The following is a 14,646-nucleotide window of genomic DNA, read 5'->3' on the forward strand; positions in this document are numbered from 1 at the left end:
TCCCTCATGTGGGTGGCAGGGGCCTAAGCACTTGGGCCATCCTCCACTTCTTTCCCAGACGCATTAGAGGGAGCTGGATCTGAAATGGAATAGCTGGGGCTTGACCTGGTGCTCGTGTGGAATCCTGACTTCATGGGCAGCAGCTTAACCCACTGCATCACAACACTGGTCCCTAAGTTTGTTTTTGTTTTTAAAGATTTATTTTATTTGTTTGAAAGGCAGAATTACAGAGAGGGAGAAAGAGACAAAGAGAGAGATCTTCCCTTTGCTGATTCACTCTCCAAATGGCCACAATGGCCGGGGCTGGGCCAGGCTGAAGACAGGAGCCAGGAGCCCAAGTACTTGAGCCTTGAGCCATCCTCCACTGCTTTCCCTGGCACATGAGCAGTGCGCTGGATCAGAAGTGGAGCAGCCGGGAGGGATCCAGCTGGTACCCATATGGGTTGCCGGTGCTGCAAGCCTTGGTTTAACCTGCTTCATCACAGCACTAGCCCTCCTAAGCTTGTTTTTAAAAATATATTGTGTTGAATAGGATGATGCGTGCTTCAGAACTCTGGTAAATTTTTTGTCTCAATTCCGTATTTTGTTATTGGCCATAACTTTTTTATCTTGGGTTTTTATTTTCTATCATCATCCAATGGCAGTTATAAGCTTTGAACTTTGAGAGGTGGCTGATATGACAGTTATCACAAGCAAAATAATGAAAGATGCATGAAATTTTTTTGTTTGTTTGTTTAAAGATTTATTTATTTGTTTGAAAGGAAGAGTTACAGAGGGAGAGGGCGAATCAGAAAGATTGTCCATCTGCTGGTTTACTCCCCAAATGGCTACAATGGTTGGAGCTGAGTTAATCCAAACCCAGGAACTTCTTCCAGATATCCCATGTGGGTGCAGGGGCCCAAGGACTTGGGCCATCTTCTGCTGCTTTCCCTGGCAATAGCAGAGAGCTGGATTGGAAGTTGAGAAGCCAGGACTTGAACCAGCACCCATATGAGATGCTGGCACTGCAGGCAGTGGCTTAACTGTCTATGTTACAGTGCTGCCTGCCCCCCGCCTTTTTTCTTTTCTTTTTTTTTTTTTTTTTTAAGATTTTATTTATGTATTTAGAAGGTAGAGTTAGAGAGAAAGGGAGAGATAGAGATAAAGGTCTTCCATGCACTGGTTCACTCCCCAAATGGCCACAATGACCGGAGATAGGCCGAATGGGAGCCTGGAGCTTCTTCTGGGTCTCTCACATGGGTGCAGGGCCCCAAGCAATTGGGCCATCTTCCACAGCTTTGCCTGGCACATTAGCAGGGAGCTGGATCAGAAGAAGAGCTGCCAAGACGCAAACCAGCATCCGTATGGGATGTTGGTGCCCCAGTCAGTGGCTTAACCCACTGCACCACAGTCTCTATCTATATATATTTATATAAAATGTATATCTTACCAAATTCACCTGTTATTTTTGTACCATTTGCTTTATCATCTGTTCTCTGGAGGTATGAGGGGTTATATTTTTTCTAAACCATCTGAGAATAAGTTTTATATATCAAAGATCTTTTCTCCTGGATTATTCAGTGTTCAATTTCTTTCTTTCTTTCTTTCCCTTTTTTTTTTTTTTTTTTTTTTTTGGACAGGCAGAGTGGACAGAGAGAGAAAGGTCTTCCTTTGCCATTGGTTCACCCTCCAGTGGCCGCTGCGGCCGGTGCACCGCGCTGATCCGAAGCCAGGAGCCAGGTGCTTCTCCTGGTCTCCCATGGGGTGCAGGGCCCAAGCACTTGGGCCATCCTCCACTGCACTCCTGGGCAATAGCAGAGAGCTGGCCTGGAAGAGGGGCAACCGGGACAGAATCTGGCGCCCTGACCGGGACTAGAACCCAGGGTGCTGGCGCTGCAGGCGGAGGATTAGCCTATTGAGCTGAAGCGCCGGCCAGTGTTCAATTTCTGAGAATAAGGATGTTCTTCAATAAAAGCACGGTACAACTAGCAGTTATAGAAAATGGAATGTTGATGCTGTGCTTTTATATCTTGTATAATCCAGTATTTCAGTTGAGCTCATAATATCCTTAATAGCATTTTTTTCCCCATTCTATGCATGATACCATACAGGGTCAGGTATTCCATTTAATTACCTTGTCTGTAGTCACATTTAATCTGGAATGCTTCTTTAGCCTTTCTTTGTCTTTTATGACATTGGTATTTTAAAAATTAATTTTTTTTACATTTTATTTGAAAGGCCAAGAGACAGAAGGACAGAAAAAACTTCCCTTTGTTCACTCTCCAGATGTCCACAACAGCCAGGATTGGGCTATGCCAAAGCCGGGTACTAGGAACTCAGTCTGATCTCCCACATAGATGGCAGGGACCCAAATACTTGAGCTGTCATCTGTTGCTTCCTAGGGTACATGTTAATAGGAAGCTGGATTGGAAGCAAAGGAGCCAGGACTCAAATCCAGCACTCCCATATGGGATGTGCATGTCTGAAGCTCTAATTTAACTGCTTTACCAAACACCTGCCCCAACATTGATATTTTTGTTTATATGTATACATATTTATAACATGTTTTATATACATATGATATATGTATATATGTTATATATATGTGTATATATATATAAAACAGTTCTCATAATTAGATTTAGGTTATTCATTCTTGGTCAGAATATTTTAAGTGATTTTGTGTATTCAGAGTGTTACATCTATTAGTATATAATGCTCACTGGCCACTCACTGATAATATTAATTTTTATCCCTCAGTCAAGATACATGATTTTCCCCCTGTATAGTTATTGTAATTTCCCCAAATAACAAATAAATAGTAGGAGGTACTTTAAGACCACACGAATATTTTTGTTTTCCAGCGATACTTCCCATTGAGTTTAATATCCATTGATTGTTGTTGTACCATTCCTTACTACAGTGGTTACAGATGATGCTTTTTTAATACCACCACTCATTCTGTTTACAGACAGAGAGAGAGACAGAGAAAGGTCTTCCTTCTGCTGGTTCACGCCCCAAATGGCCACAACGGCCGGAGCTACGCTGATCCAAAGCCAGGAGCCAGGTGCTTCCTCCTGGTCTCCATGCAGGTGCAGGGGCCCAAGCACTTGGGCCATCCTCCACTGCCTTCCCAGGCCACAGCGGAAAGCTAGCCTGGAAGAGGAGCAGCCGGTACTAGAACCCGGCGCCCATATGTGATGCTGGCGCTGCAGGCGGAGGATTTACCTAGTGAGCCACAGCGCCGGCCCCTCCTATTTACTTTTCACTATTGGTATGAACTTAAAGCCCCACATTTGCCATAGCTTATTCTTATTATTTCGCTGCTTGAACTTTCCTAGATTGGCCCTACAGTAGGCCTTTTTTTTTTAAATAAAGATTTATTTATTTATTTGAAAGGCAGAGTTAAAGAGAGGCAGAGGTAGAGAAAGAAAGGTCTTCCATCCTCTGGTTCACTCCCCAAATGGCCACAATGGCCATAGGTAGGCTGATGCGAAGCCAGGAGCTTCTCAGTTTCCCGCATGGGTGCAGGGGCCCAAAGACTTGGCCCATCTTCTGCTGCTGCTTTCCCAGGCCATAGCAGAGAGTTGGATTGGAAGTGGAGCAGCCGGGACTCGAACCAGAACCCATATGGAATGCCAGCACTGCAGGCAGCAGCTTTACCTGCAAAGCTACAGTGCTGGCCCCATAGACCTAGCAGTTGGCTCTGGTGTACTCTTTTGTCATTTTTTTGGAAGCACTTCCTTATTTTCTAGCATCAAAAGATGTTCCAGTCTCATTATACTTGTCCTCGCTTAACTCTAGATAGAATCAACCTTTTTTTTTTTTTTTTTTTTTTGGACAGGCAGAGTTAGAGAGAGAAAGGTCTTCTGTTGGTTCACCTCCCAAATGGCTGGCACCATGTTGCTGCTGGCACGCTGAGCCGATCCGAAGCCAGGAGCCAGGTGCCTCCTCCTGGTCTCCCATGCAGGTGCAGGGCCCAAGCACTTGGGCCATCCTCCACTGCCTTCCCAGGCCACAAAAGAGAGCTGGACTGGAAGAGGAGCAACCAGGACAGAATCCCACACCCCGACTGGGGCTAGAATCTGGAGTACCGGCGCCGCAGGCGGAGGATTAGCCTAGTGAGCCGCAGCGCCGGCCAAAATCAGCCAAATTTCTACAACAAATCTTGATCCTTGTAAAATACCCTTTCTAGGGGCCGGTGCTGTGGCATAGCGGGTAAAGCCACCACCTGTAGTGCTAGCATCCCGGTTCCATTCCTCTGTTGCTCCACTTCCTATCCAGCTCTCTGCTATGGCCTGGGAGAGTAGTAGAAGATGGCCCAAGCCCTTGGGCCTCTGTACCCACATGTGAGACCTGGAGGAAGCTCCTAGCTTCAGATCAGCACAGCTCCGGCTGTTGCAGCTGATTGGGGAGTGGACCAGCGGATGGAAGACCTCTCTCTCTGCCTCTCCTTCTCTCTCTAACTGACTTTCAAGTACAATAAATAAATCTTTTTAAAAAATACTCTTTCTAAACACATGTAGCAACTTGGTGTCATGTATAGAAAAACTATGTATTTTCCTTGTTTCCTTTAGAGCTATGCTGTATGCTTGGGAGACCCTTACTAGTCATGATTACATAAAGGTTTCTTTTTCTGTTTGTTTGAAAGTCACAGAAACAGAGAGAGAGACATACCTGCCATCCACAGATTCAGTCCCCAGATGCCTGCAACAACTGGGGCTGGACTGGTCCAGGCCCAAGCTAGGAGCCAGGAACTCAGTCTAGGGCTGTTGTGGGTGCCTGGGACCCAAGTACATGACCCATCACCTGCTACTTCCCTCAGCACACATTAGCAGGAAGCAGAAATCAGGAGCAGAGTCAGGACTTGGCACCCAAGTGCTCTGATGTGTGATGTAGTTTAACCACTATGCCAAATGCCTGCCCTTCATTTAATTTGCTTGAGACATTTTATGTTTTCATGTCTTTTCAGTAATGTCTTAGCCATCTGCAGTTTGTGTTTGTTGATTATGAGCAAGGAATCCAACTGCTTTTTCTCTGAGTTGTTACATAACATTTGTTGAGTACTTGTTTCCTCACTAATCTGAAAGCACCTTTTATTTCCCTTGGGATTTATTTATTTACTTGAAAGGCAGAGTTACAGAGAGGGAGAGGCAGAGAGAGAAGTCTTCCATCCACTGGTTCACTCTCCCAAATGGCTGCAATGGCCAGGCCTGAGCCAGGCCTAAACAAGGAGCCAGGAATTTCTTTCAGGTCTCCTACGTGGGTGCTGGGGCTCCAGCACTTCGGCCATTTTCTGCTGCTTTCCAGGTGCATGAGCGGGGAGCTGGATTGGAAATGGAGCATCCGGGACTTGAACTGGCTCCATATGGGATGCTGCAGCTTAACCCGCTATGCTACAGTGCTAGCCCCTGAAAGCACCTTCTTATCAGGCAAAACTTCAGTGAATTTTGGACTTGTGCTTTCAGAAGCCAGAAAAACATTGTTTTTTTTTTTTTTTTTTTTTTTTTTTTTTGACAGGCAGAGTGGACAGTGAGAGAGAAACAGAGAGAAAGGTCTTCCTTTTGCCGTTGGTTCACCCTCCAATGGCCGCCGCGGTAGCGCGCTGCGGCCGGCGCACCGCGCTGTTCCGATGGCAGGAGCCAGGTGCTTCTCCTGGTCTCCCATGGGGTGCAGAGCCCAAACACTTGGGCCATCCTCCACTGCACTCCCTGGCCACAGCAGAGAGCTGGCCTGGAAGAGGGGCAACCGGGACAGGATCGGTGCCCCGACCGGGACTAGAACCCGGTGTGCCGGCGCCGCAAGGCGGAGGATTAGCCTGTTGAGCCACGGCGCCGGCTAAAAACATTGTTTTGATTATTGTTGCTTATAGTTTCAATATCAGGTGATAAATTCCTCTGATGATTTGTTCTAAAAAACTTTCTTGCTTCTATAAAATTTATGTTCTTCTAGATCAGGAGTGAGGAATGTTTTTCTGCCAAGGGCCATTTGGGTATATGTAGTGTCATTTGCAGGCCATACAAAATTGTCAACTTGAAAATTAGCCTGTGGGCTGTCATTGTTGGCACAGTGGTTAAGCTGCCGCCTGCAGCACAGGCACCAGAGAGCAGTCGAACTGCTCTGCTTCCGATCCAGCTCCCTGCTCATGCACCTGGGAAAGAAGTGGAGGATGGCCCAAGTGCTTGGACCCTAGCACCCATATGGGAGACCCAGGTGAAGCTCTTGTCTTTTTTTTTTTTTTTTTTGACAGGCAGAGTGGACAGTGAGAGAGAGAGACAGAGAGAAAGGTCTTCCTTTTGCCGTTGGTTCACCCTCCAATGGCCGCCACGGTTGGCGCGCTGCGGCTGGCGCACCGCGCTGATCGGATGGCAGGAGCCAGGGGCTTCTCCTGGTCTCCCATGGGGTGCAGGACCCAAGAACTTGGGCCATCCTTCACTGCACTCCCTGGCCACAGCAGAGAGCTGGCCTGGAAGAGGGGCAACCGGGACAGAATCCAGCGCCCTGACCAGGACTAGAACCTGGTGTGCCGGCGCCGCAAGGCGGAGGATTAGCCTAGTGAGCCGCGGCGCTGGCCTGAAGCTCTTGTCTTCTGTCCATCCATCCCTAGCCATTGTGGCTATTTGGGGAATGAAGATTGCTCTTTCTCTGTCTCTCACCTTCTTTCTGTAATTTTGCCTTTCAAATAAATAAATAAAATAAATCTTTTTTAAAAGAAAAGAAAATTAACCCACCATAGATATATTTAATTTTGAGTCCTCTGTCTGGTTGCCTTGACAGGACCAAACCAAATGATTTCATTAGCCTCATGTGACCCACAGGCTGAATGTTCCCCACCTCTGTTCTAGATAAATTTTAAAATCATTTTAAAATCATTAGTCCTAACATAGTTATTTGGAATTGACAGTTAAATAATTTGGAGGAGAATACCATACACCCCTTGTCACATTCTACCCCTTCCACCTTTCCCCCAGTTTATCTTGTTACTCTGTACGTTTCTTACAGTTGATGAACCAGTGTTAACAGATTATTTTTAGATAAAGTTTATAGTTCACATTAGGTTTCACTTGTGTTATATGATTCTGTGGATTTTAATAAATACATCATGTTAGATATCCACCATTATAGTATCATACAGAATAGTTTCACTGCCTTAAAATCTCCTGATTTCTGGGGTCAGCATTGTGGCATAGCAGGTAAAAGCTATTTCCTGCAATGCTTGCATCCCATATGGGTCTGGTTCAGATCCTAGCTTCTCCGCTTCTGAGCCAGCTCTTTGGTAATAACCTGGGAAAGCAGGAGAAGTTGGCCTGAGTAGACTCCTGCTACCCACATGGGAGACCTTAAGAACTCCTGGCTTAGTCCTGGCTGTTGCAGTCATCTGAGGAGTGAACCAGTGGATGGAAGATTATCTCTGTGTCATGGAGTTGAGTGAAATAACAAATAGGTTTTTTTTCTTTCTTTTTTTTTTTAAAGATTTATTTATTTATTGGGGCCAGCACTGTGGCATAGCAGGTAAAGCCGCCGCCTGCAGTGCTGGCATTCCATATGGGTGCTGGTTGGAGTCCCAGCTGCTCCACTTCTGATCCAACTCTCTGCTATGGCCTGGGATAGCAGTAGAAGGTGGCCCAAGTCCTTGGGCCCCTGCACTCACATGGGAGACCCAGAAGAAGCTCCTGGCTTCGGATCAGCATGGCTCTGGCTGTTGTGGCCATCTGCAAAGTGAACCAGTGGATTGAAGACCTCCCTCCCTCTTTCCCTCTCTCCCTCCCTCCCTCTCTCTCTCTCTCTCTCTCCCTCTCTCTCTCTCTCTGCCTTTCAAATAAATAAATAAATTAGATTATTATTTGAAAGGGAGAGTTACAAAGAGGCAGAAAGAGAAGTCTTCCATCTGCTGGTTCACTCCCCAAATGGCCACAACGGCCAGAGCTGGGCTGATCTGATGCCAGCAGCTAGGATCTTCTTCCAGGACTCCCACACAGGTGCAGGGGCCCAAGGACTTGGCCCATCTTCCATTGCTTTCCCAGGCCATAGCAGAGAGCTGGATTGAAAGTGAGCAGCTGGGACTTGAACTGGCACCTGTATGGGATGCTGGCATACTGCAGGTGGGGGCTTTACCTGCTGTGCCACAGCACCAGCCATGATGACAAATAGTTTTAAGGCTTAGTTTAAGATTTGGGCACTTCTAGTCTGATTTAGGATCTATAGTAAGGATTGAATGATGTTTAAATCTTTAGTGACTCAATTTTAAAATAGGTATTTCTTAGCTCCTTTTTTAGATCTTTGGGCTCAATTTAATTGAAGAATATTCTGAGACTACAGGTTGATCTGTTTAGTAATTATTTGCACTAGTTGTGTGAATTTAGGATTTTATTAATACTGGACAGTGAAAGTATAGTACATAAATGAATTGCCTGCCAAGGTTGAAATGAGACTGTAACTAATTCATTACCTCAGTTTCAAATGTTTATAGAAACACTTTATTGACTCTGAAGTAAATATGCATGAAAACATTGCTTTTATCAAACTTCTGTATTGAGGTTGTATGTTTTTTAAACTTTAAAGTTTGGTGATAATCAAACCTGTAATTATACTAGAGTAATTCAGAAAGTTAATGGATAGTGGAATGTGTTTGGGGTGAGTGAGTTGGCACAGTGGTTGAGGTGCCACTTAACCAATATCATAGGGCATAGTATCATAGTGCATCCCCTATTGAAGTGCCTGGCATTAAGTCCTAGCTCCTTTCCTGATTCCAGCTCCTGCTTATATGCACCCTGGGAGGCAGAAGGTGATGATTCAAATAGTTGGGTCTTTGCCACTCATGGGACACCTGTTATTGAGTTTCTGGCTTTGGCCTGGCCCAGTTCCAGCCATTTTGGGCATTTGGGGAGTGAACCAGCAGATGGAAGAATTTTCTCTCTCATCAAATTACTTTTTTAAAAATATAAGTTTATTTTGGTGTAAAACTTTTTGAAATTATACATTTTATAAGTACACAGTTTTCATGTATTTTTAATTTTTTTTATTTGACAGAGTTAGTGAGAGAGAGACAGAGAGAAAGGTCTTCCTTCCATTGGTTCACCCCTCAATGGCTGCTACGGCTGGAGATACACCGATCCCAAGCCAGGAGCCCGGTGCTTCCTCCTGGTCTCCCATGTTGGTGCAGGGGCCCAAGCACTTGGGCCATCCTTACACCCATACAAGATGCCAGCGCCACAGGCGGAGGATTAACCAAATGAGCCACGGCGCCGGCCCCCAGTTTTCATGTATTATTGAAAAATATTTGCACTGACATATAACCCATACTTCTAATTTCAATTAACAGTGCCCATAGAGTGGTTATTAATATTTCTAATTATTGCCTTAAGCCAAAAGATTATGGGCTTTCTGGGTGTTCAAAGTAAGATAAAAGTGTTGTTTGTTACTTAATTTTTGTTCTTTGAAATGCTTCATATGGTAGAATTCATCATCTTCATCATTCTATATTAGAGGAGTACTCATCATTTTCCTGTTAATGTTAGACTTGTCAAAACAATAAGCCAGTAAATAAAAACATATACTTCATTTGGGAATTTGAACCAAACTTAGGAAATTGCTGTTTGTTCCAACAAATATATTCTAACATTTGTTGATAAGAGTGAAAAACAGATATCTTTAATGATAAGCAAGATATGGCGATCAGTGTCAAATTGTTGACTTTTTGTAAAACACATACAAAGCCCTTTAATTGTGCCATATCACGAATTTTACTGTAAGATTTGCCAGTATTCTTGAGGGCTATGTTAGAAGAAAAGACACATGGTTGAAGAAGCCAAAAAAAAAAAAAAAAAAAAGAATTGAGGGACTTAATATGGCTGAATACCTACTGTTTTCTGTATGAGTTTGGAGGTCAAGTGATCCATTTACTTCTTTTAGAATGAGGGAAAGGGATTAGGGCCAAGTAAATGATTTATCAAGTGGCACTGGATGGCAACCATATATTACAGCTTTACCCATACTAATTCTAAAAATATAAGGCCATTATTAGTGTTGTAGATTATTAAATATATTTCTGTCCAGTGGAAAGTAAAAACTGTATTCCATGGACAGATAGAACCTGTATTTATCCAAGTAGTTTTAGAAAGTTTGCTGTGGGCCGGCGCCGTGGCTTAACAGGCTAATCCTCTGCCTTGCGGCGCCGGCACACTGGGTTCTAGTCCCGGTTGGGGTGCCGGATTCTATCCCAGTTGCCCCTCTTCCAGGCCAGCTCTCTGCTATGGCCCGGGAAGGCAGTGGAGGATGGCCCAAGTCCTTGGGCCCTGCACCCGCATGGGAGACCAGAAGCACCTGGCTCCTGGCTTCGGATCAGCGAGATGCGCTGGCCGCAGCGGCCATTGGAGGGTGAACCAACGGCAAAAAGGAAAACCTTTCTCTCTGTCTCTCTCTCTCACTATCCACTCTGCCTGTTAAAAAAAAAAAAAAAAGAAAGAAAGAAAGTTTGCTGTGAAAGTGACCTGAAATCTGTAGGTTCTTTACTTTTGTTTTTCAGCTTGACTCCCGGTTTAGTGGTCTTTGTTTAGTTGCTATCTCCTCTTATTTTCCAGTGTCAAAATATTTATTGATTTATTTGAATGTCAGAGTTAGAGAGATCTTCCATCTGCTGGATAATTCCCCAGATAGCCAGATTGGCCGGGGCTGGGCCAGGCAGGAGCCAGGAGCCAGGAGCCAGAAGTTTCATCTGGGGCTCCTGCATGAGTGACAGAGGCCCAAACACTTGGGCCATCCTCCCCTGCTTTTCCCAGGTCAGAAGCAGGAAGCTGGATCGGAAATGGACCAACCAGCATTACTTGCTGTGCCACAACTCCAACCTCAAGGAATGTTTTAAAATCAAGAATGTTAAAGAATGTTATTAGATGCCTTTTGAAGTACATTGATATCTCCAGTTGTGTACCATTCTTATTCACTGGCTCTTCCTCAGCTCTCTACCTATACTGTTTGTTTTCTTTAAGGCTGTATTGGCCTTCATAAAAAGATTCCTCCAGGGGTAGGTATTATGGTACAGCTGGGTAAGCTGCTGCTTGGGTGCCTACATCCCATATCAGAGCGCTGGTTCAAGTCCTGTCTCCTCTACTCCTATCCAGCTTCCTGCTAATGTTTCTGGGAAGGCAGCGGATGATGACCTAAAAACTTGATTTCCTGCCACCCATGTGGGAGCCTCAGATGGAGTTCTGGGCTCCTCCTGGTCATGCTTTCTCAGCTTTAGCTGTTGAAGACATTTGGAGAGCGAACCAGCACATAGAAGATCTCTCTATTCTGTCTCTCCCTCTTCTCTGTCACTATGCCTTTCAGAGAAATACATCTTTTTTTTTTTTTTTTTTAAGATACTTTCATTCAGTCTCATTTTTCTGTTTAAAATTACATCTCATACATCTCGGTAACTTTTATTTTGCTCCTCAGATTTTTAAGTTTCTGGAAGGCAAGGGACCGTGCATAACTTAACCTTCTTTCACATTCTCTAGTCTGAAACTCGTAATTTAACATACATGGATTCTCTCTCCCAGTATAACATACATGCGTTCTCTTTCTTTTCCTTTGTTTTGCAGTGAAAATTTGCCTGACACTTAAATGTTAATATTTGAAACTTCTCAATATGTGATAGTCCTATTGGTTATCCTAATTGTACAGCCTGACTTTTCCTTTGGATATTTTTAATAAATAAAGTAATTTTTACAGGAATATTCAGTTTTCCCTTTGTATCTTCAGGTTCCACCTCCAGATAATCAGACAATCACAGAGAGAAAATATTTGGGGAAAAATTGCATCTGTGTTAATCATGTATAGCATTTTTTCCTTGTTTTTACTCCCTAAATGATATAATTCAACAGCTAAGTTTACATTATATTAAATATTATAAGTCAACTAAAGATGATTTAAAGTATATAGGAGGCCATTTTTCCATTCAGTTATTGTTTATAGCCGTTGTCCGTATTCCCAATAAACTACGGTCTTTTTGCTTTCTACCTGTTGATCTTATTTGGTGAAGTATTAAGCCTTTTTGATGTAATTTTAAAATATGTTATCTCAGAAGCTAAAAAGAGGGAGGAAGAGAGTATAATTTTTTTTAAAGATTTATTTATTTGAAGACAGAGTTACAAGGAGGCAGAGACAGAGTCTTCCATCTGCTGGTTCACTCCTCAAATGGCTGGAGGGGCCCAAGAAATTGGGCCCTCTTTTACTGCCTTCCCAGGCCATAGCAGAGAGCTGGATTGGAAGTGAAACAGCCAGGACTGGAACCAGTGCCCTTATGGGATACTAGCATTGCAGGTGGTGGCTTTACCCGCTCTGCCACAGTTCTGACCCCGGAATATCTTGTTTTTATAATTGTATCCAGAAATCACATTGAATATTAAAGACTGATTAAAAATTGAAATTATTTTTTTAGAAAGTACATGGGAAGGGGCAATCATTGAGGGCAATGGTGAAGCTGCTGCATCCTATAACAGAGTGCCTGGGTTTGACCCAGCTCCTCTCATCATTCCAGGTACCTGCTAATGGTCATCCTGGGAGGCAGCAGGTGATTGCTCAAATACTTCAGTCCCTGCCACCCTGTGGAAGACCTGGGTTGAATTCCTAGCCCCTAGCTTTTTGTTTGGCCTAGCTTGTGTCTGTAGATCTCTTTCTGTCTTTCTGCCTTTCTAAGACATACATAGGTAAAATTAAAGTATATATGTACAGATAATAAATATCTTAAATTTACTGTGGTCTGATCTTAGAGGAAAAGGGGGAGAGTTTTTAAGAGTTCTAGGTTGTACTGAGGAACTAAGGCACAGTCTAGAGACATAGCTGACTTTTTTTTTTTTTTTTTTTTTTTTTTTACAGGCAGAGTTAGAGAGACAGAAAGAGAGAGAGTGATAGACAGTGAGAGAGAAAAGGTCTTCCTTCCATTGGTTCACTCCCCTAATGGCCGCTAGGGCCGGCGCTGCACTGATCCGAAGCCAGGAGCCAGGTGCTTTTTCCTGGTCTCCCATGCAGGTGCAGGGACCCAAGCACTTGGGCCATCCTCCACTGCCCTCCCGGGCCACGGCAGAGAGCTGGACTGGAAGAGGAGCAACCGGGACTAGAACCCGGGGTGCCAGCACCACAGGCGGAGGATTAGCCAAGTGAGCCATGGCACCAGCCTCATAACTGAGTTCTGACGTTTGGTAAACTATGATTTTTTTTAAACCAGCCAATATTATAAATGTCTTATAACAACATAATTAGGAGTTCGGTAAAATCATGTATTCAAGGGTACTTCAAAAAATTGTGGAAGAGTGGAATTAAAAAATGAGTTAATTTTAGTATAAAAAACATTTTTAAATTTCTATTTCTTTATTTGAAAGCAAGAGAGAGTGAGTGTGTGTGTTCCCATCCACTGATTCACTCTCCACATGCCTGCGACAACCCTTTGCCAGACAGGTATCTCAGGGCGTATGATATTGGAGAGGCATAAAACCTGTAGCACTGCTCTGCTTGTTACCTTCCCTCTTTCATAGTTCCCTCCTGCCTACTCCTGTCTTGCCAGATCTACCACTCGCCCCACCCTTCTTTTTCCAGCTCCCTGTCCCTTCAGATTGCCTGGTGGTGTATTTTTGTTTCCTTTTGTGTTTGTTTTTCTGTTTTTAGTGTCTGTCTGCAGGATTCTGTAGCCCAAGGATCTCCATTCTGCTCCCAGCTGCTCCACTGTAAATTCCCCTTTTCCCTTGGGGAATTGCAGTATTTTGTTTGGGGTTGAGGGGAAGAGAGTGTGTTTTTTGGTTTTGTATTTTTTTCTCCTTTGCCTTTTATTTGGAAGTAATGGGAGGTGGTGGGAACAGGGAGGTGGGAGATATATTTTTGTGGTTTTTTTTTTTTTTTTTTAAGCTCATTTCTAGGGGGTGGGAATTTTTTTTAATCTGTGTGATGAATAAAGGTTTTTTGTTTTTTTTTTTTTGGAGGGGGGGAAACCAAACCTGTAGAGAAGAACTCAACATATCTTTACTGCCCTTTCCCCAAAGACTCTGGGCTACTGTAACATACTTAAGAAATTATATTACCTGGGGCCAGCGCCGTGGCTCACTCGGTTAGTCCTCCGCCTGTGGTGCCGGCATCCCATATGGGCGCCTTTTCAAGTCCTGGTTGATCTTCTTCCAGTCCAGCTCTCTGCCGTGGCCCTGGAGTGCAGTGGAGAATGGCCCAAGTGTTTGGGCCCCTGCACCCGCATGGGAGACCAGGAGGAAGCACCTGGCTCCTGGCTTCTGATCGGCACAGTGCTGGCTGTGACGGCCATTTGGGGAGTAAACCAATGGAAGGAAGACCTTTCTCTCTCTCTCTCTCTCTCTCACTCACTCTCGCTCTCGCTCTCGCTCTCGCTCTCACTCTCTCACTGTCTATAACTCTACCTGTCAAATAATAATAATAAAAAAAAAATACATTACCTGTCCTGACATTTAGTTGATGTCCTGTGGCAGCAGCTTGTAGAATGATCATCTCTATGTCTCTGCCCTTGAATAGGCTTTATTCACATCTTCCCCCAGCACTATTTAGCTTTGTTTAAAAAATTATCAATTCATGTCCAATCTTGTTTTATTTATTTAATCAATTTTTATTTACTTGAGAGACAGATACAGCTCCTCCATCCACTGGCTCAGTCCCCAAATGCCTGCAACTGCC

The 14,646-nt window shown here is 44.1% G+C and overlaps 1 protein-coding gene across 4 annotated transcripts in view; it reads left to right on the forward strand.

Moving 5' to 3' along the window:
- PAFAH1B1 (platelet activating factor acetylhydrolase 1b regulatory subunit 1) overlaps positions 1-14,646 on the forward strand; it is an 82,100-nt gene that overhangs the window by 39,349 nt on the left and 28,105 nt on the right. The window lies entirely within an intron of this gene.

This window comes from Lepus europaeus, chromosome 18 (genome assembly GCF_033115175.1).
Source record: "Lepus europaeus isolate LE1 chromosome 18, mLepTim1.pri, whole genome shotgun sequence".
NCBI classification, from domain to species: domain Eukaryota; kingdom Metazoa; phylum Chordata; class Mammalia; order Lagomorpha; family Leporidae; genus Lepus; species Lepus europaeus.